The 21,141-nt window shown below is 44.8% G+C and overlaps 1 protein-coding gene and 1 long non-coding RNA gene across 2 annotated transcripts in view; one reads left to right on the top strand and one right to left on the bottom strand.

Annotated features, from left to right (window-relative positions):
* KMT2E (lysine methyltransferase 2E (inactive)) overlaps window positions 1-3,026 on the bottom strand; it is a 56,371-nt gene extending 53,345 nt beyond the window's left edge. The window contains 1 exon segment of the mRNA XM_026677207.2: window positions 2,660-3,026. The gene's annotated coding sequence lies outside the window, so the exon portion shown is untranslated.
* Window positions 3,027-10,427: 7,401 nt separating this feature from the next.
* Window positions 10,428-20,838, top strand: LOC148130154 (uncharacterized). Its single transcript, XR_015750036.1, has 2 exons — window positions 10,428-12,950; window positions 19,590-20,838. It is a non-coding gene; the product is annotated as an uncharacterized LOC148130154 (long non-coding RNA).
* The last annotated feature ends 303 nt before the right edge of the window (window positions 20,839-21,141 follow it).

Below are 21,141 nucleotides of genomic sequence, written 5' to 3'. Positions count from 1 at the left end.
CCAAAGGATGCAAAAATAAATAATTAAAATATGAAATTTTCATCTGACAAAATTAGTATTTATGGACAATACATTACATGCTATAGGCCTCAAAATAAACTGAAGCATACATGATCAGCCTTCTAAATACCCTTTTCTTTGTCATTTGCCTAGAAAAAAGCAAGCATTAATATAAAGTAGTATTAGCATTATATTAGTAAAACCATTAGCCAACTGGATAAAATGTTTTCCTAAAGTAGTATTGTATTTCGCTACTAATTTCAAGAGATTTCAACTTCCAGTTTAAACCTCAAACTACAATGAATTTAAATAGCACAATAAAAGAAGAATAAAGGGAACTCAAAGTTCCCTATACTTTTCTTCATAAGTCCTTCAAAAGATTAGGAAAATATCGTTCTGATAGGGATGATGGAGGAGAGAAGCTAAGCAGCTTGCTAATTATTTTTATTTTGCATTAATCACTATTAATTGGTCAATGTTAATTAATAACTTAAGTATAATTGTCACACAAAAAATGAATTTCAGAAGGGGGGGAGAAACTGTGGAAATATTACATATATTTAAATCCAAAAGGAGAGAAGCACCAGTTTAAATCTATGTAATTAACTGGAGGGAGGGAAACAGGGAACACTGGAATATTTTGTCCTGTAATAAGATACTATTAATAGATTTGTAATACATATATGTGTGTGTGTGTGTGTGTGTGTGTACACATACACACACATATACATACACACACACAGAGCCCCATCCTCATTTCAATAGGAGCACCAAGTTAAAATAATTGGCTCTCCCCTCAGCCTTATTTTTTCGACGTGTGGAGGAGACGGGCCCCACACGAAACTATCAACTTGTCCACCATTTTAAAAATAAAAAGTGGAAAGATTAATATGGCAATACATCTGAACTCAGTTCACACACACGCACCCACATACATTCTCTCTCTCTCTCTCTCACACACACACACACACTCAGGAAAACCGCAAGCGGCTTCAAGGGACCCTTTCCCGTCCTTCCTTCTCTGAGGAAGATTGTTCTGGGCTCATTCGCCTTTCCCACAAAATAGCCAATAAAATTAATCAAGCGGAACAGCAGCAGCATCTTTTCCCACCGTAGTAAGTAATAATAATAATAAAAAGGCGACCCAGTGAGGGGTTATTATTATTTTTCTTGTCCACGATCTGACGGAAGCCCCTCCCCCCCTTTTAAATCCTTTTTTAAAGATTTTTAATTTATTTAATTCAGGCACCACAACGAAGCAGCCCTTATAAAACGTTGCTGCAGACAAAACGCGCTGCATGGGGTGTGGAGGGACCCGAGCTGATTAGATTACCACAACATCAGCCTTGGGGCCGCCATTTTTAGAATCTCTTAAAAGGACAAAAGAGGGGGGGGGGTTTGAAAAAAACCTACAAATATTGACGCCGCTTTTATTTATTGTTATTATTATTTCGTGGTGATGGTGGTGGTGATGGTCGTTATTTATTTTAACCCCGAGTCGCTGAGGAGAAGCGCGCCCTCCGACCCTTCTCCCCCCCCCTTCCTCACCCGCTCTTTGGCGGGCCCCGCTTTATCCGCTCGGATCTCGGTGTGTGTGGGGGTCTTCTCTCTCCCGTTAAGCGGGGGAGGGGCGCTCCGGTCTATGACGGGCAACCGAAACAAAACTGAGGTGAAGAGGCAGCCGAGGGTTTGCAACAACCGCTTGCTCGGGAGACACCCCCCCCCTTCCGGGCGAAGGACTCTTGAGGAGACCGGGACTTCGGGCGACCGTTTGTTTCTCTCCCACCCCACCCCGGGTTCTGCAGCAGGAGCGACCCCTCTCCCCTCAGCACTTCCCCGGGCAAGAGGCTTCTTCTCCTCCTCCCCGTCGTCCTCTTTCTTCTCCCCCGCGCCCTTCCTCCAGAAAGGGAAGAGCGGTCCTTCGCCCGCGCCCGGAGGCGGCTATAAATAAAAAAAAGGCTCGTCCGTCCGTCCGCCCGCCCGCCTCTTTAACGAAGCGAGGACGGGCTCGCCTTCCCAAGCCAAGTCCCGAGAACTGTTTGGCCCGGAGAGCGGAGGATGATTCGTTAGGCCCCCTCTGCCCGGACCGGAGAAAAAGGGGCAGGTTTGAGGGGGAGACGGACGGACGACGAAGAACAGCCGCCCTTCCCCTCACAAAAGTCGGCGTTCAGGGGTTGTTTCCGAGCCTGTCAGAAAAGACCCCCCCCCCCCGTTTTTTTGTAATCCCTCGGAGAGGGGGGGTTTCCCCCTGCGGCCCCGCCGTCAGCCTCTTTCCTTCCCCCCTCCCCAAAATATGAAGATGAAGCCCGGCGTGATAAAACTGCCATGAAGGACAAACCCTCCGCCGCTTTACAATAAAACGCGCCATATTCACAAGACGGGAGCGACTCCCCCCTCGGCTGTTTAAAAGGTGACACCGTCTCCCCCCGCCCTTTCACACACACACACGTTACGAGGAGGCAAAAGCCACTTTAATAATAAAAATAACATAAAGGGTCCCCCAGACGGACGCGCCCCCACCCCCGGAGGGCGGCGATACTCCGCCGCTGCTGCCTTTCGGGGAAAGAAGAGGCGCTCCCTCTGCCTCTCTCAACCCTCCCCCCATCCCCGGGCATGACAACCGCACCATAACAAATAGCGGCGGCGGCCCCGAACTCACCTGGAATGATCACCGGCCAGGCAGCGGCACCCCGACCCGAGCCCCTGGCTTGGCCCCGCCACCACAATGCAACTGTCCCGCTGCGGAGGTCCCGCGGGTAAGAGAGAGAGAGCGAGCGAGCGAGCGAGGCTGCGGGGAAAGGAGGAGGAGGGTCGAAGGCAGCTACCCCCCGAACGGGCTGGCTGGCTTGGCTGCACAGGGCCCCGCTGCGAACCGCTTCGGACCTCTGGACCACCCCTTGGTTGCCCCCCGTGCCGCCTCCGCCGCCGCTGCTGCTCTGGCTCCCGTGTCTCCCTCCTCGCAGCCGCCTACGCTCCTTCCGATGTCACTGCCTCTCTCTCTCTCTCTCTCTTGCTCGCTCTCTCACTCTCTCTCTCTCTCTCCGGGAAAATGGCGTCGCCTCCCCCCCCCCGCCGCACGGGTTCGCCCACCCCGCCTGGCAGGGGCAGGGTTACCAGGGCGAAGCCAAACAGCCGCCATTTTCCTTGTGGGCTGCGGCTGGCAGGGGCTGCCCTTTGAAGGCGAGCCCCGACCGGGGTGTGGATGGGTCCGTGGAGATGGAAAAGGGGGGGGGGCGACGAGAGTCTCGCCGGTGTGTGTGTGTGTGTGTGTGTGTGTGTTGATGATGGTGATGACAGAGGGAAGAGCTCCCCCCCACGCTCGCTATCTGAAAAGCGAAGAGGCAGAAGCCTGAGGGGAGAGAAAACGGAGGGGGGGCGTAGAAGAGGAAGCGGAGGGGCAGACTATTGTGCGAAGAGGCCGGGCCGGAGGATTTGAAAAAGAGCCGCTTTGTTTGGGTTGCGTTGGTGGTCGGTGGGGTGGGGGGAGGAACGGGACGACAGCGCTATCTTTAGCTTCGCTCAGCCGGCGTGAATCCCGGGGTAGGGATGGAAGGAGGCCTGATTGGCTGGCGAAAGTGTCAGTGGAGGAGCCGAGAACGCGCCGATCCCCGACCCTCGCTGAGCGCCTTTCTTCCTCAAACCGGGGACCGCTCGCTCTTGCAAGGCGCCGGGGACTTTGCGTCCCGCTCCCTCTGAGGCAGGCGGGCGGGGGAGGGCAAACTGTCGGGATCGAGGAAGACGCACCGACCTTCTCTTCAAGGGGTTATTGGGGGGGTGGGGGGAAGAGCAACAGACAGAAAGAGCGCTTTTGGGGCATACGACGCGGGGCTTGGCTCGGAGCCTGACACCCCTCGGCGTCCGGCCCAGAAGGAGCCTCCGTCTTTGCGGCTGCGGAGCTCGGGAGGGGAGGCGGGCTGGGGTTTCATTCGACGCCCACCAGGGGCTGAGTGAGCCTCCTTTCAGTGCGCAAACTCGGGGCGCCAGATAAAAGCCGGGGCTGGCGGCTCTGGCGCTGCTTTGATGGAGCCGGGAGAACCGAGGGGAGGAAGGAGAAGGGCAGGCTAGAGTAGCTCGTTTCCCCGTCGGAGCAGCAGGAGCAGGAGGAAGCGGCGGGAGAAGCTTTGCTGGCTGCCCGGCCGGGACCCAGAGGCGGCGGCTGTAATAGGGCGCTGGGTACGCAAGAGGGGGGGTGAAAGAAGGGCGGGCGACTAAATGTCTTGTGAGTGTATATATGGATGTTTTTTGGCCCCCTTTGTCTGGTCCCGCTGGTTATTTTTTTTCTTCGTTTGTCTGGCGGGGAGGGGGAGCGTGTCTTTCTCAGCACGAAATGGCGTCTTGTGCGGCGACAGCGTCGGGGGAGCGTGTGGCGTTTGTAACTTTCCTCCCTGCCCTTCCCGCCGCCTCTTTCCTGCCGGGCCTTTTCTCCGCAGCGAACCGCGGCGAGCAACCCTCAGTCAAGGGGCGGGGCCCGAGAGAGAGAAGGGGGTAGCCGGAAGAGCGGGAGCCAATCGGCTGTAATGACGCCCCGAAGAGGCGCGTCCCGATTGGCAGATGCTGACATCATCCTGCAGCAGGGGCAGACGCCTCCACTTGGGTAGGGCTGAGGGGGAAGAACGGCCGGGGGGGTTGGCTGGCGCAAAGGGAGAGAAGAAAACGGGCGCCATGACAGCAGGGAGGGAAGCGGAGCGGTACCGGGGCAGAAGCGGCCGTGTTAGGTCGGCCGCGGACGGTTTTTATTCCCCCACTTTCCCCACACCAATTCCGTCCTTTTCGCGGGTGGGGAAGGAGAACGGAGGGGCGTTTGTGCAGCGGCGGCTTTTCGAGCGGTTAGCTGTAACTGCGTCAATTCAAGATGGCGGAGCGCCTCCCTGGAGGGGCGCTGCTGCACGTCGGCCGGAGGTCATGTGACGAGGAGGTTGCATTTTTTCCGACGGCTCTGGCTGGCGGCGCTCCAGCTCGCTCCGGAAAAGGCGGCGCCGGCGGAGAGCTTGGCTGGGCTCTCCCCTTTCAAGGTGGTGGAGCGACGGAGCCTTTGTCGTCGTCCTCCCCCACTCTTCCTCCCCGGCCCTCTTTAGCGTGCGCGGCTGTGCCGAGCAACCGCCGCCTCCCCCTCTGCTGAGCGCCGTTACGGTGCGTCGAGGAAACGGCTGCTCCTTCTCCCCCCCCCCCCGCGCGTCCGCTCGAGCCCTTCTGCGAGGGAAAATTCCGCGGCGGGAGGAGCGATCCACCTTCGTGACAGCCCGCCCGGCTGGAAGAGCCAAAGCCTGGGTTGGTGGGAGGCTGTTGCAAAGGGCCGTACGAGCAATTTTACCGTTGAAAGAGGTCTTTGGAAAGAAAAAAGCAGATGGTGCCCTTTTCCTTAATGCTGGGAATTGCATTCGATCTTGGTCCGTTTTCGCTCAGGAAAAAGGGGAAAAAATCTATATTTTCCCCTCTCCCGTTTTTAATGAATTCGTTGCATCGGAAAAACAGGCCATGCCACAGCTTGGGTCGGAGATTGAAGCAAGAAATCAGTAGCTCCCATCTAGGACCTGTGCGTGTACCAAAGGGCCTTTGGTTGTTTTGCAAGAGGACCCGAAAGGAAATTGGCTGCAAAACAAAACAAAATCCAATTTTGTGTTGCCTGGTTGTAAGATGGAGAAATTGGTTTCCTTTGTTGTTGTGAAAGTCGTGCTTCGTGGATTTGCTTTTCCAACTTGTATGACTGTATGCAGAAAGAAGAGTTTGGTTCTGACTAACTTGTTTTTGGAGGAATCTTTTGAAGGCTCTAAAAGTAGCAAGTCTTTATGTAATATCGAAAGTAGCTGGTGGTGTGGCATTTGACTGTTGAAGTACACTCTTTTAGCCCCATGTTAATCTCCCCCCCCCCCCCCAACCCCCCGGACTAATCTTTTATAAACTATTTATGGCATCTAAACTTAAAAATACTAAAAAGACCATTAGCCTATGACTCTACAGGAGGCTACTTAATCGTTTAATTTCAATAAACTTAATTAATATGGCATCTAAACATAAATAAAATATTAAAAAAAATTGAACCATTATGCACATTATGACCAATATTAGAGGCTGGTGACTTAAACTTCTTGTCCAATTAATCTTTCCATCTAAGGCGTACTTTAGCCTGAAATTTAATTATTGCTGTTAAAGGGGAGTCCCCCATACATCTTCGGAAGCGGGCGGGCGGCGACAGCTTGGATGTTGACGCCTCGGCATTGGTGGGCACATTCGTGCTCGGGGTCAACGCAGGCAGCACCATATCCCGGTGTGCAACAAAAGTACTTCCTAACGGCAAGTCCCCCCACCATTCCCCCATTTCGCATGTTTTAATATAGGCCTTAATTTGGGGGAGGGGGCTTCATTCATTTCATGCCTATAAAACATGCTGGGACTTCCTATTGGGGGAGGCCATATTGTTGGAGAAACAGGGTAGCTTCCATTTGGTTGTTTTGAACCTATCAAATTTGTATACTTTGATATTTGACAAGATCACCAGCCATAGTCCTGCTGTTGCTTTTATTAATATATTGATGATACGGCCTAATGGCTAATCAATAAAATGTTATTTATATTGCATTGTAGAAATGCTTTCCATAAAGTCATGTTTGTGGAAAATCAATAAGCTTGCATGGAAAAAAAATAGAGGTAGGCCAGGGTTGTATTGGCTATCAGTTATTCTGCTAGTCAGCCAAGAGGGAAAAACAATCGAGTTAAAATCATTTCACACTCTTGTACCCCAAAATACACAATAGCTTGAGCTGACCTATGGCAATTCGTTAAAAAAAACCATAGTAAACTTGTTTTGTTTCATGATCTCTGAAGCTTCAATAAAAACAGTTTGCTTTTAAAGCAAAACTGCAAAATATACAATTCATGGACTTCGGAGTACCGCATCGAAACAAACTACTAGATCTAAGCTTGATATGTGTTTGTGTTGAAACAGTTACCTTTATAAGGTTCCTGAAATCAGTCTGTTACTCCCTTATAGACCGAAACGATAATCTAAAGTAAAAAGATAAAGACGCTTGCCTACCTAGCTGTTTGTTTTGGTGTAGGAGAGTTTTTGCTATGATTAATATATTGAATATGTCTGATGGATAACATTGATGATACTCTAGGAGTTCCGATTCTGAATGGCTCAAGGTTGGCCTTCCATCCTTCAGAGGTCGGTAAAACAAGGACATAGATCCATGATGGTGAACCTATGACACGTGTGCCACAGGTGGCAGGCAGAGCCATTTGTGTAGGCACGCGAGCCCCAGCCAAACTTACCTGCCCATGCGTGTGCCTCTCTTCAGCCATAGGAGGCTGAAAAACGGACCTTCTGGAAGTGCTGAAATGGGCCCGTTTTCAGGCTCCAGAGGTTTCCCTCAAGCCTCTGGGGTGAAAATGGCATCCCCCAGGCTCTAGAGGCTGAAAATCGGCACTTCTGGTATTTCTGGAAGGCCCGTTTTTCGGCCTCCCAAGGCTGCAGAGGCTTTCCTTGAGCCTTCAGGAGGGCAAAAATGGCCTTAAACAGGGCAAAAATCAGCTGGGAGGTGCACGCATGCACAGTGCAGGTAAGGGGGTGGGTTATTGCGCGTGCAGGGGGGCGGGGTGCATTGCATTGTGGGTGCCAGCGCGCACACTTTCAGCACACCACAACAAAAAGGTTCGCCATCACTGACCGAGATAGTTGGGGGCAAGATAGATGCTGGCTGTGAATCACTAAGAGAGGGCTGTAAAGCACTGTGAAGCAATACATAAGTCTAAGTGCTCTTGCTATCATGCCATTGTTAATTCTTAACAGGTATCTCTCTAGTTTCTGAAGTGCATTTGTTTGGTGTAGGTCAGTGGTGTCAAACTATTTCCTTGAGGGCCGCGTCAGCATTGTGTTGACCTTAGCGGGGGTGGGCATGGCCAGCTGGACGTCACTTGTGTCGGGGGGCACCTGAGCGCTCTGTCAGAGAAAACAGCCCTCCCGAGCACCATTTCCACTGGCAGAGGCACCATGGGCCAGTCCTTCGCTGTTTCCAGGGTGGCCCTAGGGCACATCTAAGCACCCCGTGGGCAGGATCCAGCCCTCCCAGGCCTTGAGTTTGACACCCCTGGTGTAGGGGTAAGGGCTGCTTTTAGGAATAGCAGCCTCCCATATTGCTAAAACATTTTTATGTATTACTTCGTTGGCCCAGTTTGGTTTTTACCAGCTATGGCCCAAATCCTGCAGTAGGACCAGTGCAGTTAGTTCTCAACTTATGACTACACTTTTAACACCGGTTCAAAGTTACAAAGGCCCTGAAAAAAGTGACTGATGGCCGTTTTTCACATGGCCACTGCAGCATCCCCCACAGTCAGCTGACCAGAATTTGGATGCTTGGCGAGTGACTCGTCTTTACGATGGTTGCAGCGTCTCTGGGATCATGTGATCACACTTGGCCACCTGACAAGCAAAGGCAATGGGGAAGCGGGATTCAGTGAATAGCCACGTTGCTAACCTTTTCAGCAGTGATACGCTTAACACCTGTGGCAAGAAAGGTTCTAAAATGGCAAAGCGCACTTAACATCTGCAACAAATTTTGGGCCTTAGTTAAGTCGAGGATCACCTGTACAATGGGCAATGTTATGTTTCCAGAAGTGGTGTTGGGATTGTTTTGTTGCTCTGGTATAGCAATAGCACTTAGACTTATATACTGCTTTATAGTGCTTTACAGCTCTCTCTAAGTGGTTTACAGAGTCAGCCTCTTTTCCCCAGCAATCTGGGTCCTCATTTTACCCACCTGGGAAGGATGGAAGGCGGAGTCAACCTTGAGCCTGGTGGGATTTGAACTGCCAAATTGTAGGCAGCTGGCTACAGAAGTAGCTTGTACTACTGCACTCTAACCACTGCACCATAGAGGCTTATGGAAGGCCTAATGCCCCATTTTTTTGTTCTTGAGATTTTTCCAGCCAGGGCAGATCCTGGCTCTTTATAAAACCTTTGTAACAACTGCCTATCTCCCCATATCTCTGCCCTTTTGGCTGTCCTGCATTCCGCTTGTCACCTACCTACCCCTATGGAGGGGCCGTTGATTGGGCATGTTTTTGTCAGTGGGAGGAAGCAGATCGCATAGGTCAGTTGTGGGCAAGCAGGGTGCAGGAGGCATAGGCAGTGGTACAGATAGTCCCGTGACCTAACCGCAGTTCTTTTAGTAGCCATCCAAACTTACAACAGCACAGGAAAAAAAAGTGACTTATAACCGTTTTTCACAGTTAACTGCTGTTGGCATCATCTCCAAGGTCATGTGATCAAAATTGTAGATGCTTGGCAACTGGCTCCTGGGGTCACGTGATCCCCTTTTGCGACCTTCTGATGAGCAAAATCAATGGGGAAGCTAGATTCACTTAACAACCGTGTTGGTAATTTAATAACTGCAGTGCTTCACTTAATGACTCTCTTGCTTCGCAACAGAAATTTTGGACTCCGTTGTGGTTGTAGTTTGAGGATTAGCAGTAGTGGAGTTCAGGGCAGCCAAAAGGGCAGAGAGACAGGTAGATAAAGAGTGGCGGGGGGCAGTTGAAGCATAAGCTAGCGTAGCAGGGCAGGAGAAATGTGAGGTCCTTGCTTAATGACTACAAGCAGGACTAATGTTGCTAGCTAGGTTGTTTTTCCTAACCATCGCTTCCCCTGGCAATGGAAATCCTACCCCCAACTAGGATCTTTAAACTATTTGTAATAGTCCTTGTCTGCATTGTCAGGTGCAATAATACAATAATAACTTGACCCTGCAGTAGTAATCAGTTTACATGGGTTTCTAACAGTTACTGCTGCATTTTTATAGCCACCTTATTAAAAGTTTGATAAAGTTCAGTTTGTTTCTTACTTACATACACATACTTTTTTATAAGGACCATACTATGGATTTGGAGGCACACCGAACCACCCAAGGAGATTATATGGAAATTCTTTCCAGATGTTCCTCATCTGTAGCAGTCGGGTGAGATGTATAGTAGAACTCTTCAGAAGTGCTATGTTGACTTTGAAATACTAAATCTGGGGCTGTGGCAAAACCAATTTTAAAAAGCCTAGTGCCTCCTTGAAAACTAACACAAAAGGAGTATTGCGTAACTTTTAGAGGTCACAGTCCATTGCATCAGAAGTCTGGAATATAGGCAGAAAGAAAATATAAATACATAGGCACTTGGTTGTTGAGAGAGACAAATGGTACATATAGAGAGGAGAGGCAGAATTAACTAATGAAATTTAACTATGAACAAAGCCGCAATTGAGTATGCTACGTGCTTTTGTGAAATGCTGGCTAAAACATTTATGCTTCGTTCTATAAGGCACAGAATTAACTATGATTCTCTCTCTCTCTCTCTCTCTCTCTATATATATATGTATGTGTGTGTGTGTGTATGTATATATATATATATATGTATATGTATATGCATATATACACACAAGAGAGAGAGAGTAATAAATGTGCCAGGCTTTTGGTTTCAAACCGTTTTGCATGTATAACATTGTTAGTGACTTTGAAGGTAAGGAATATCATGCAACGCAGTAGGAGATGTGAAACTCGCTGATGAAGACATGGAATGTTCTGGAGTTTTCTAGAGCATTCCGTCATTCAGATGGCTGTATTTTGACAATTTCTGGAAGTAAATCCTCCGAAGGAGACATAGCGCTCTGGATGAAACCCACCTGTTGGAGGTTCACAACAGCTTCTGGTTCACAGGATTTACTTTCAATTGGAACTGTCCCGGGAACTGCATGATTAGCAGAACGTTCTGGAATTTTCCAAAATATTTCATTCCCAAGTCAGTGAAATTCTGCCTATCCTTCTGAAGGAAGTCACAGTTTCTTCCTACAGTCATGGCCCAGAGTTAACTTGATTGTTTGGAACAGCCAACAAACAGACTGTTGTGCATGATTGTCTTCTGGCTTAGAACTGGTGACAAGAAAAAGGCATGTTGAATGAACTGCATATTTGCCAGGTGGTGTGAATACTTTTCTTCTGGACTATTTTGTAACACGGGACTAAAACAGATTCTAGAGTTCTGCCTTAACAGTGTTTTAAAACAGTGGAGGGACCTGGAATATTCTCTACCTTGGAGAATATGGAGACTGGTGGAAAATTTCCGGCTTCTCGTTCTTTCTATAAATCGACTATACAGTTGCAGATGAGGCGTATCCCTTGTAGTGATCCATACTTTGAGGAAAACTACAAATTGGTGAGTAAAGTAGTAATCGGAAAAAGATTTTTCGTTTATAGTCCAGAGTCAGGCAAGAACAGTGGTTCTCAAAACTGCACTGCGCCTCTTTGGATTCACTTGGAGCAGCTGTTTGCCTCCCCCCCCCCCCAAAAAAATTGTAAACTAGTGATTCACTGAAGCGTTCAAGTGATAATACAAGCTGCAACATCCAGACTAAAATTTAGAAAGCTTTACAGTGCTGAGTAGAGCTGTGATCACACACAAGCAACCCCAGAAGAAATGTGTGAATAGAAAACACTGCCAATATTTATAAAAGGCATTTCATTGGGTTACAGAACTGTTCATCCCTAGTCTTACTAGCACTCAGATTTCTGCAGAAAAACATTCTTCCATCAGTTTTAAAATGGAGGGAGAGAGGATCTTGGAAAATTATACAAAAACAAAATGCTTCCAGAAATGTAGTCCAAGTGGTCTGAAAATCCTCTTTAAAAAATAATAATTGGCAACATATGTCAGCAATCTCAGTCTAGAGATCGAGGGCAGATTTGATTTATCAGTGTTATACAGTGTAATTCTGGATATTTATTCTTTCCAAACGTTGGCTATTGGTCAAGAACACACGCAGCAATCTTATTTAACACTGGATTTACCCAAATACTTTGGACAAACCCAAGCAGGTTATGTACTGAATCCTATCCCTATCAGGAAGGCTGTGAAACTGGTGTTTATTAAACAGTTTTTTCATCGGGCCACCTTCCCACTTTTAAAAATTAAGGGGAGGGGAGAGATGATACTCTGGTTTCAAAACCAAGTTTAAACTGAACCTGAATTCCATGAATTTTCGGAGGAAATACCTTGAGAGCTAGCACAGCTAACGAGTCTGGTATAATTGTATTGGCCATTTTTGCACCTTCAGAATTGAGTGTCATAAGTAAATAAAAACAGCTATAGGGAATGGCGGGCAAAAGATTCTTGTTAAAGAAGAATATTTGTAGTTCAGAGTTGAAATGTGAGATCCCAGAGCTCTCTGAGCTTCATTGCTTTCTTGCCGACGTTTCATTACCAAACTAAGTGCATGATCAATGCACTTAGCTTGAGCAGAAATGATGGATGCCTGATACTGCAGTTGCTGCTTATTTAATAGTTGATAAATTGGGCGGGACTTCCTGGTTGCATGAAGAATCCAAGATTTGTGTGTAATACACAGTCTTCTCAACTGCGTTTTTAAAAACTCATTTTTAATTCATTTAACTTCAGTGGGCACAAGTGGCATTATTACCGTTTCCTTAGTTTTGCTTCAATTGGCAATTGAGAAGATTTAACATCACTTGTTGGATTCAGAATTTGACATGCCTCGTGATGGCGAACAATGTTTGGCAACACAGAGAATGTTGTAAAAAGAGGAATTTTTTGTAAATTGGGAAGAGGCAGATCCAGTTTTGCCAGTTTCAAAATAGCTCTGGTTCCTGTTCTTTGTTATACAGGCTCCCAATTTCATATAGAATAAAGAGTTATCTTGTTTCTTGAAATAAACGATTCTCCTTCTGCTTTGCCCTCATAGAACTTCAGGGAGAAATAATACAGAGTTTGTAGCTCTGTAAAATATGTACCTGTTTTCCCATTTTGTGTCAATTTTTTTTCTTTTTTTTTCTAAAGATCTGGGAAGCTTTCAGCTTTTTTCTGGATATTAAAATTCAGCTGCATCTCTCTGTTGCCAAATTCTTAATTGGCTGTCACTTGGTTGTTATTCTGTATGATTTCCTTCAATCTTAAAGGTAGGTCATCGATTCGTAAGGGATAAGGAGGGGAGGTGTGACATGACAGCTCAACATGAAGCTGCCACAGTTCTGATAGCTTGTCTTGAACAAATAACTTAGTGTAAAGATGAATGACATGTTATTTTGGCTTTCTGGGTATCATGTTTCTGACAAATTGGTTTAAAAAAGCAGCTGGAAGTGTATTTTCTCATGCAAATGAAGGTTTGCGATTTCTCTGGTCTTTCTAATAAAGGCTTGATCTGAATTTCAGCATTTCCTCTTTCGTAGTGTCTGAGAAGTGATCATAAGTTACTTTTTTCAATGCCATAACTTTGAATGGTCATTAAACGAATGTTTGTAGGTTAAGGACTATTTGCAATTACCAGTAAAGTAAGCTTCTCAGTATCACCTCTGAAACCAGGAAACGGCTACATGGGGCATGCAAGACTCATATCTAACCCTCACCTATGCAATGTGTAGGCCTCCTATTTTAAAACAAATGTCAATCTCCCATAAAATCCAAAGACACGTAAGATTTCAGAGGAAAATAGTGATACGATGACTCCTTAGGATTTCAGCCATTTTAATGTATTATGTTTGGTGCTTAAGTTCTGTGGGAAGCTGTTAATTTCTCAGTAGCTAGGGAGGTGTCGCTTTAATTCACAGGATATTCCAACCTGCAGATCTAAATTGATGTATTGTTGAGGCATGATCGGCCTTGATAAGATTGCCAAACCCTATTTAAAACCAAGTCTAGATTAAAATAGGGGCAGCACGGTAGCTTAGCACAGGGGTCACCAACCTTTTGGACCTCAGAGACCACCAAACTCATAATTTTAAATCCAGCAGACCAGAGACCCTGGGAAAATCCCAAAAAAAGTCTGCAGGAAAATTCCCACCCCATTTTCCTATCAATCGATCATTCTTTATTTGGGATTGCAGAGTAGTGTCTCCAGCTCCGTTCTCAGGGGGGAGATAAGAGACTTTGGGCTTCATGCAAGGGAAGCAGCAGAAGTCTTTCTCTCTCCCAAACTCCGCCAGAAATGAGTCTGTGTGAGACTTGTCATGCTGGCGCAGCCTCTTGGAGGAGGAGGCCTTGCAGGGTCCCAAAGACTCATTTCTGGCAGAGTTTGGAGGAGAGAAAGAAAGACTTTTGCTGCTTTCCTTGTGTGCAGCCAAAAGCAGAAGCAGAAAGAAGCAGCCCAGTGGCCAGGTGGGGCCTGTGGGGCAAGTTCCCCCCTCTGCCCTTTCCCCCCTCCCGTCACTACCTCGTGTTGTTCGCAATACAAGACATGCAAGCCTCGTGTTCTAGTGGGCCATGTGGGCAGCGCAGCCTTGTGTTCCCATGCAGCCTGGATTAATTGCTTTTGAGGGTGACATTTCTCGCGGAACACCAGTGGTCCCTGGCCCACTGGTTGGTGACCACTGGCTTAGCGGCTAAAACGCTGGGCTTGCCAGCTGGAAAGTCAGCAGCCCAGGATCAAAAACCAGGAATCGTGCAACATCCTCGCTCTGGTTCCTGCCAACCTGTTGCGTTTCCCCGAAAATAAGACCCAACTGGAAAATGAGACCCAGCATGATTTTTTTTCAGGATGTTCATAATATAAGCGCTACCCCCAAAATAAACCCCCAGTTAAGATCATCAGCCAGATGCATGCATTTAGTACCCGTAAGACCTAACCGGAACTTTAATCCCAAACACGTCTTTTGGAGCAAAAAAATAATACTAAGACCCGGTCTTGTTTTCTGGGAAACACAGTAGCAGTTCAAAAGCGTGCAAATGCAAGTAGACAAATAGGTACCACTTTGGTGGGAAGGTAATCTTGCTCTGTGGTGTCATACTGACCACATGACTCTGGAAAAGTCTTTGGACAACGTTGCATCAATGGCCTTGGAAGGGCGATGAGCACCAACCCCTAAAGTCGGCAACAAGTGGAGTAAAAATCCACAAGGACTCCTTACCTTTTCCTAGATTAAAGTGGGATTAGATTTGGGGTATTTGGTGCAAGAAGTTGAAAAAGCTTTTCCATAGATCAACTTCCTTGCTAAATCCAGTTGATCATCCCCAGAAAAAAAAAAAAGTAACAGCATGACTTAAAGCAGTAGAAGTATCTCCATAGCGACAAGAGTCTTGACAACAAACAGAAGCAAAGCTTCAGATGGGGAAGCTATAGAGCAGCTGACGGGGTTTTTAAAATAGTCCTTTGCCAGTGAAGACCACAACTATGAGATATTAGTAGGCAATACTATATCCTGCTAACTTCCTATCTCTTGCTTGGTTTCTTCACAAGTGCGCAATGAGCTATTCTAAAAATGGCTGTTTGTCAAGATGTAATTGGGAAATTCTTCCTGGTTTGTATTACAGATTCTGGCCAGAGAGAGAGAGAAAAAAGACTTTTTCGGTCCCAACTTTTTACTCATTGTTACCCACACGTCCTCTTGGGGGAAGAGAAAACAAAACAAAACTCTTGTTAGATTTGTTTATTTTATTTTCCGCCAGCAAGTTGGGGCCCTAAAGCAATGATGTATATTTGCATGATCTTAAACACAAATTGCTCTGAAGTAAATCACCCGGGCGAGGTAGTCCCAAGTTTACATAAAATGGTAACAAAAGCCACAAAAGGAGAAGAAAGCAGGGAGAATTTTAACACAGAAATTTATGTTTTTGCTTCCTTTTGTGAAATAAGGAAGTGAATTAAGGAAGTGAGTTGCCGTTTTTGTGAAAGCAAACGGCAGGTAATCCTCGACTTACAACCTCTGTTTCATTTTGGTCACCGTTCGAAGTTACAATGCACTGAAAAAGTGACTTACGACTGGTTCTCATTCTTACGGCCGTCGCCACATCCCCATGGTCACATGATTGACATTTGGCACTTGGCAACCAGCATGTCTTTACGACAGGGTCATGTGGTCACCATTTTGCAGGCTTCTCTGCCGGCAGTTCACTTAGCAACTGCAGTGATTTGCTTTTAACAGGTCATAAAATGGGGCACAACTTACCTAATAATGGTCTTGCTCAGCAATGGAAATGTTGGGCTCAATTATCCTAATTGAAACTTGTAATGAACAGCTTTCATTACAAGTTGTTGTAGGTAATGAAAGTTGCTCATTCTATTACATTCCATTGGCTCGTTAACCTATACAGGTAGTCCTCAACTTACCTCGGTTCATTTAGTGACCGTTCAAAGTCAACAGCACTGAAAAAAGTGACTTGCGACCGTTTTTCACACTTGAATCATCCCCATCGTCACGTGATCAAAATTCGGATGCACGGCAACTGACTTCTTTACAACAATTGCCGTGTCCCAGGGTTATGGGATCCAAGCGGAGTCAATACGAAAGCCAGGTTCACTTAACCGTGTGACTATTATTGTACTTTATTAATTTATTTGATTCTTTTTGTTAGTTTTTATTGTTTTTTTTTTTTACATTTTAAATACGGTTTTGCATTCTGTAAGCCACCTTGAGTCGCCATGGGCGAATAGGCGGCAATATAAATTCAATAAATAAATAAAATAAATACTAACTTAAGAGCCGCAGTGGTTCACTTAACAACCGTGGCAAAAAAAGTCATAAAATGGGGGGGGGAGACTCTGTGTCTCAGCAACAGAAATTTTGGGCTCAATTGTGGTTGTAAGTCCAGGACTACCTGTAGTATTAATTTCCTTTCTGTAAAGTAGGAAACAAATGACAGTGGTTACTGGTTAGCGTTGACATCTGGACTTTGAGACACTGAGGCTACTGACGTCATTGGCAAGTGGTGGAAAAGCTACTTCACTTACAATCCGGAAAGATGTATAAAATTCCTACCTGATTAGTTAATTCTTTGGCTTCATCTTAATTCAGACCAGTGCCTCAGGCTCAGTGCCTACTATTCTGTTAACGCTTTCATGATTTATCTCGTCCTTTGTTTAGAAAGCTGGAATATACATTATAATATTTTCAAAACATTTTATTGAAAGTAGCCCCTTTGTAGCTGAAAGTCTTTAAATAGCCCTGCACTTAAGCTTGTAGTATCACAGTGTTGTATTGGGAGGGAATTGCCAATCGATTTGCAGTATTGATCTTCTGTTCCTTGCCACTCTCTCTGCATGCAGGATCTTGCTGCTTTCCTATCCATTCATCCAGATCAATTTCCTTCGATGTAAGCTAGAGTTCCTGCTGCAGGAAATATGGAAAGGGCTCACAAGTCCCTTTTTCAGTGCCACTGTAACATTAGCAAATACCACTTGGACTTACATACCACTTCACTGTGCTTTGCAGGCCTATCTAAGCGGTTTACAGAGTCCGCCTCTTGCCCCCAACAGTCTGGCTCCTCATTTTACCCACCTGGGAAGGATGGAAGGCTGAGTCAACCTTGAGCCTGGTGACATTCAAACTGCCTAATTGCAGTCAGCAGAAGTAGCTTGCAGTACTGCACTCTTAACCATTGCGCTACCATGGCTTTGAATGGTCACTAAATGAATTGTAAGTCGAGGGCTTACCTGTATATGGTTATTAAAATAATGGAATGAATTATATGCTAATCCTGTGTAAAAATGCCAAACAGGGCTCTCAGAACCACTTCACTCTGTTACAATTATTACTGTGCAAGTTGCTGCTTTTTTTTTTTTTTTTTTTTAAAAGTCTCTGAACTTGAACTCATGTCCATGTAATTTCTTTGGAAGTGAGATTTAAGTGGTTTGTCATCAACTTCATGTGATTCCCCCCCCCCTTAATTACTGACCTACACTTCTGTGGAAGTGTCCACCCTCCGAATAGTAAATCAGGCCCAACCCTGTTTATCTCCTGAGGTTGATTTAAGTTGGCCAGATCTTACCACTAACGGCCAGCAGATATTGCTCGCTTGTTGTCCTTTCTTAATGTGTTGTTTCTGAACGATGGACTTTTGGAGTGATTTATTTGATCTGCATTCTTTTTTTATTAGAGACAATGGATTAAATACATTTATAAGAGATTTGGAAGGTGTTTGCAGACTTTCTCTCTGTTAAATGCAATAACAGACTGTTCACAGGACTTTGAAGATTGGGGTTACCTGTTCCACTTTTTATTTTTAAGTGAATAGAGAGTAGGTTGACTCGATGGATAGACAATAGATTTCCATATTGGTGACATCTTTTAATGCTAGATAATATTTTTGGTAAATATAAATGGGAAAGCTTAACTATTTGTAGACCTGTTACACAAGGCTGGGGAGGATGTATCAGATATATTTTTCAGCATTCAACCAAGGCGGTCATTTTATGTTTAATGTTAAGATTATTACTTTTTATTACTGGGGTTTTTTTTTGTTTCGATGTTTTGTTTGTAATTGATTTTTTCTGTCTATTTTGTATTTTAACTTTGGAGATAAAAATAAAAACTTTATTAAAAAAATACGGGTGATTTGACATAATATCTGCTTTAAAAAAAACCAGAACAATTGGAGCCACAGAAATATTCTGCTTCCATTAAAACCCCAAAATCTTGTCCTTTGTGTAACTGGTTTTCCACACTATTAATTAAATTATGGACTTGCTTGAACTATAAATACATGTAGACATGTGTTCTCCCTTTGTGTGCCATAAAACTGATTAAAATTGTGTATATACTGGCTATTCATTGAAGAGAGGTTTTGAGACAGGTTACACAAGCTCTTGGGATAGCCTGCCACCAAAACAGCTGACAGGAATACCTATTGTTCTGTTCTGCTTTGCTGCCATCTAATCTGATTTCTCAAAAGGCTGGGTGGAAAATGTAATAATTGAAAAGGCATTTTGGCACTTCCTGGAGGGGAACAGCCCTGTGTGAACAAACAGAGCATTTTACAGCTTAAAGATGCAGATCTACATAAGAGAAAACAAACTGCAAATAACTGCTAGTAAAATTGAAAGAATTAGCTGACTTTTTTTAAACAATTTTTATTTGACAAGCACACAGTTTAGGTGTATGCTTTTGATAGGACTGCAAGCTTTTAGGTATGCCTATTCAGCATAATTTAAAGATGAATTCATAAATATGATAATGAGGTTTATTATTCCTACACTGTATTCCTTCCAAAGCATGGTCCTCTTTCTAAATTAGCTTTGGTTGTAGTTTTGATAAAACACTTCTTCGCTGGACTCTTAACTCGCAGGAAGAGAGGAGATAGTGCAGCAAAAAATCTGGCATGCATCTCCCTCAAATTATTGAAAATTTCCTAAAATTGGACAACAGAATGTCCTTGGTGAATTCTTTCTTTCTTTCTCTGATAGGCAGACGACTTTGATTTTCTGCAAAATCTTAACGTTTCTTTCTTTAGAAAATGGATGAAAACCAGAGAGTTTCATCAAAGCAGAAAAACACAGCATTCAGACACGTTAATTTTCAACCAGTTGTTCTCTCCACACGCCGGGAGTATACATTTATTTATTCCAAGGTTACGATAACAATTGGCTGGATTGACCGGGGATGATGGGACTCCTGATCCAATCCTTCTCAAGGCCATGAATGCTTCCTCTGCAATTCTAAGGCAGAATTGTGACTTTCACGGGGTTAATGATTCTCTTGCCAAGCAGGAAGTGGTGACTATTAGTAACTAATTCAACAATATTTACGTCAGGGCAAATAAAAAGATCATAAAAAACCTGCCATAAACCCGTTTCCATTTTTAAAAAAACATGTTTTGCTTTGTTTTAGAAACATGGAAACGAACGATCCAGACATTAATGGGGAATTCTATTCACAATCTGCCACCTTGAAGTAGAGGTACTCCTCAACAGTTCATTTAGTGACCGATTCAAGTTAGCCCTGAAAAAAAGTGGCGTGTGGCCATTCTTCACATTTATGACCGTGGTCACGTGATCAAAATTCAGATGCTTGCCAACCGGTTCATACATACGGCCCTTGCTGTGTCCCAGGGTCACGCAATCCCCTTTTGCGGCCTTCTGACAAGGGGAAGCCAGATAGGTTGAACCAACCGTTTAACTAATTTCACAACTTGGCAAAGGTGGCAAGAAAAACTAAAATTCCCTTTGATCCTATGTTTTTTCTTTCTCTTTTTAAACTTTCCAGTCCAAATCATACACAGATTCAAAAGGAGACTTGCTCCCTCTCATCCCAGCTGTCTGATTCATGGTTTTTGAATGTATTACCTCCGTTCATCCGTGTTTACAGATTGCCAAACTCTGAATAATTTCTCCTTTCCTTACTTGGCGTTAATGGATCCACCCCTTTTTAAAATTTTCTCTGTGCCAGGCGAGCAAAAGGGGAGTCAAATTTCCAGCCTCCTCACTTGCATCTCTTTTAAAGTCTCTGTTTAGTGATGCCAGCTGTCCAACCTACGAAGTTAGTGCAAGAGAATTCTGGCTCAAACTGACAGCTCACAATCCTGAAAGCTGTACAAGTTGTCCTCGATTTAGAAACAGCTCATTTAGTGACCATTCAAAGTTACAACAGCCACCGGGAAAAGGGACTTCCTGCCGTTTTTCACACTCTAATGACCGTTGCAGCATCCCTGTGGTCATGTGATCAAAATTCAGGTGCTTGCATCTAATTGGCAATGGGGGAGGGGGGACTTTTTTGAAATGTTTGAATTGAGATGGAGTTTTTGAAATGATGAAATAAGAATATGCGATGAAATTGGCAAACCTGACAGATAAAAAAGCATAATGCACAATGAATACGCAGATAACGCAGATACAAGAATTATTTAAAATTAAAAGAAATAGGTTAAGAAATGAACTGAAAATATATAAAATAAGTTTGAGGAAAGTACTTGAGAAAATTAATAGAAAATATGTAAAGTAATGATAAGATATGAAACTAAATGTGAAAGATGAGTATGCAATCAAGGTCATGTTTGTATGGAAATGGGAAAACCTGGAATCATGCTGTTCACTAAAAATGTTTTTCAAATGTGAAAAAATAAAACGTTTTAAAAAATTCAGATACTTGCCAACTGACTTGTCTTTATGATGGCTGCAATGGCCCTTTTGGGATCTCCTTTTGCGACCCCCTGACGAGAAAAGTCAATGGGAGGAAGCCAGATTCACTTAACAACACTGTTACTAAGTGAACAGTGGCAGTGATTCACTTAAATGTGGCAAGAAAAGTCATGAAATAGGGCAAAAACTCACTTAACAAATCTCACTTGGCAACATAAATGCTGGGCTGAATTGTCGTAAGTCAAGGACCAGCTGTCCTAACTCAACAACTTAACAAAAAATTCACTTAACAAAAGAAGTTGTAA

The sequence above is a fragment of the Notechis scutatus genome, chromosome 6 (genome assembly GCF_049901735.1).
Source record: "Notechis scutatus isolate UNSWTSFEM ecotype Mainland chromosome 6, rNotScu1.2, whole genome shotgun sequence".
NCBI lineage: Eukaryota > Metazoa > Chordata > Lepidosauria > Squamata > Elapidae > Notechis > Notechis scutatus.
Note: the sequence above shows the minus strand (reverse complement) of the source record. Positions and strands in the feature narration are given on the sequence as shown.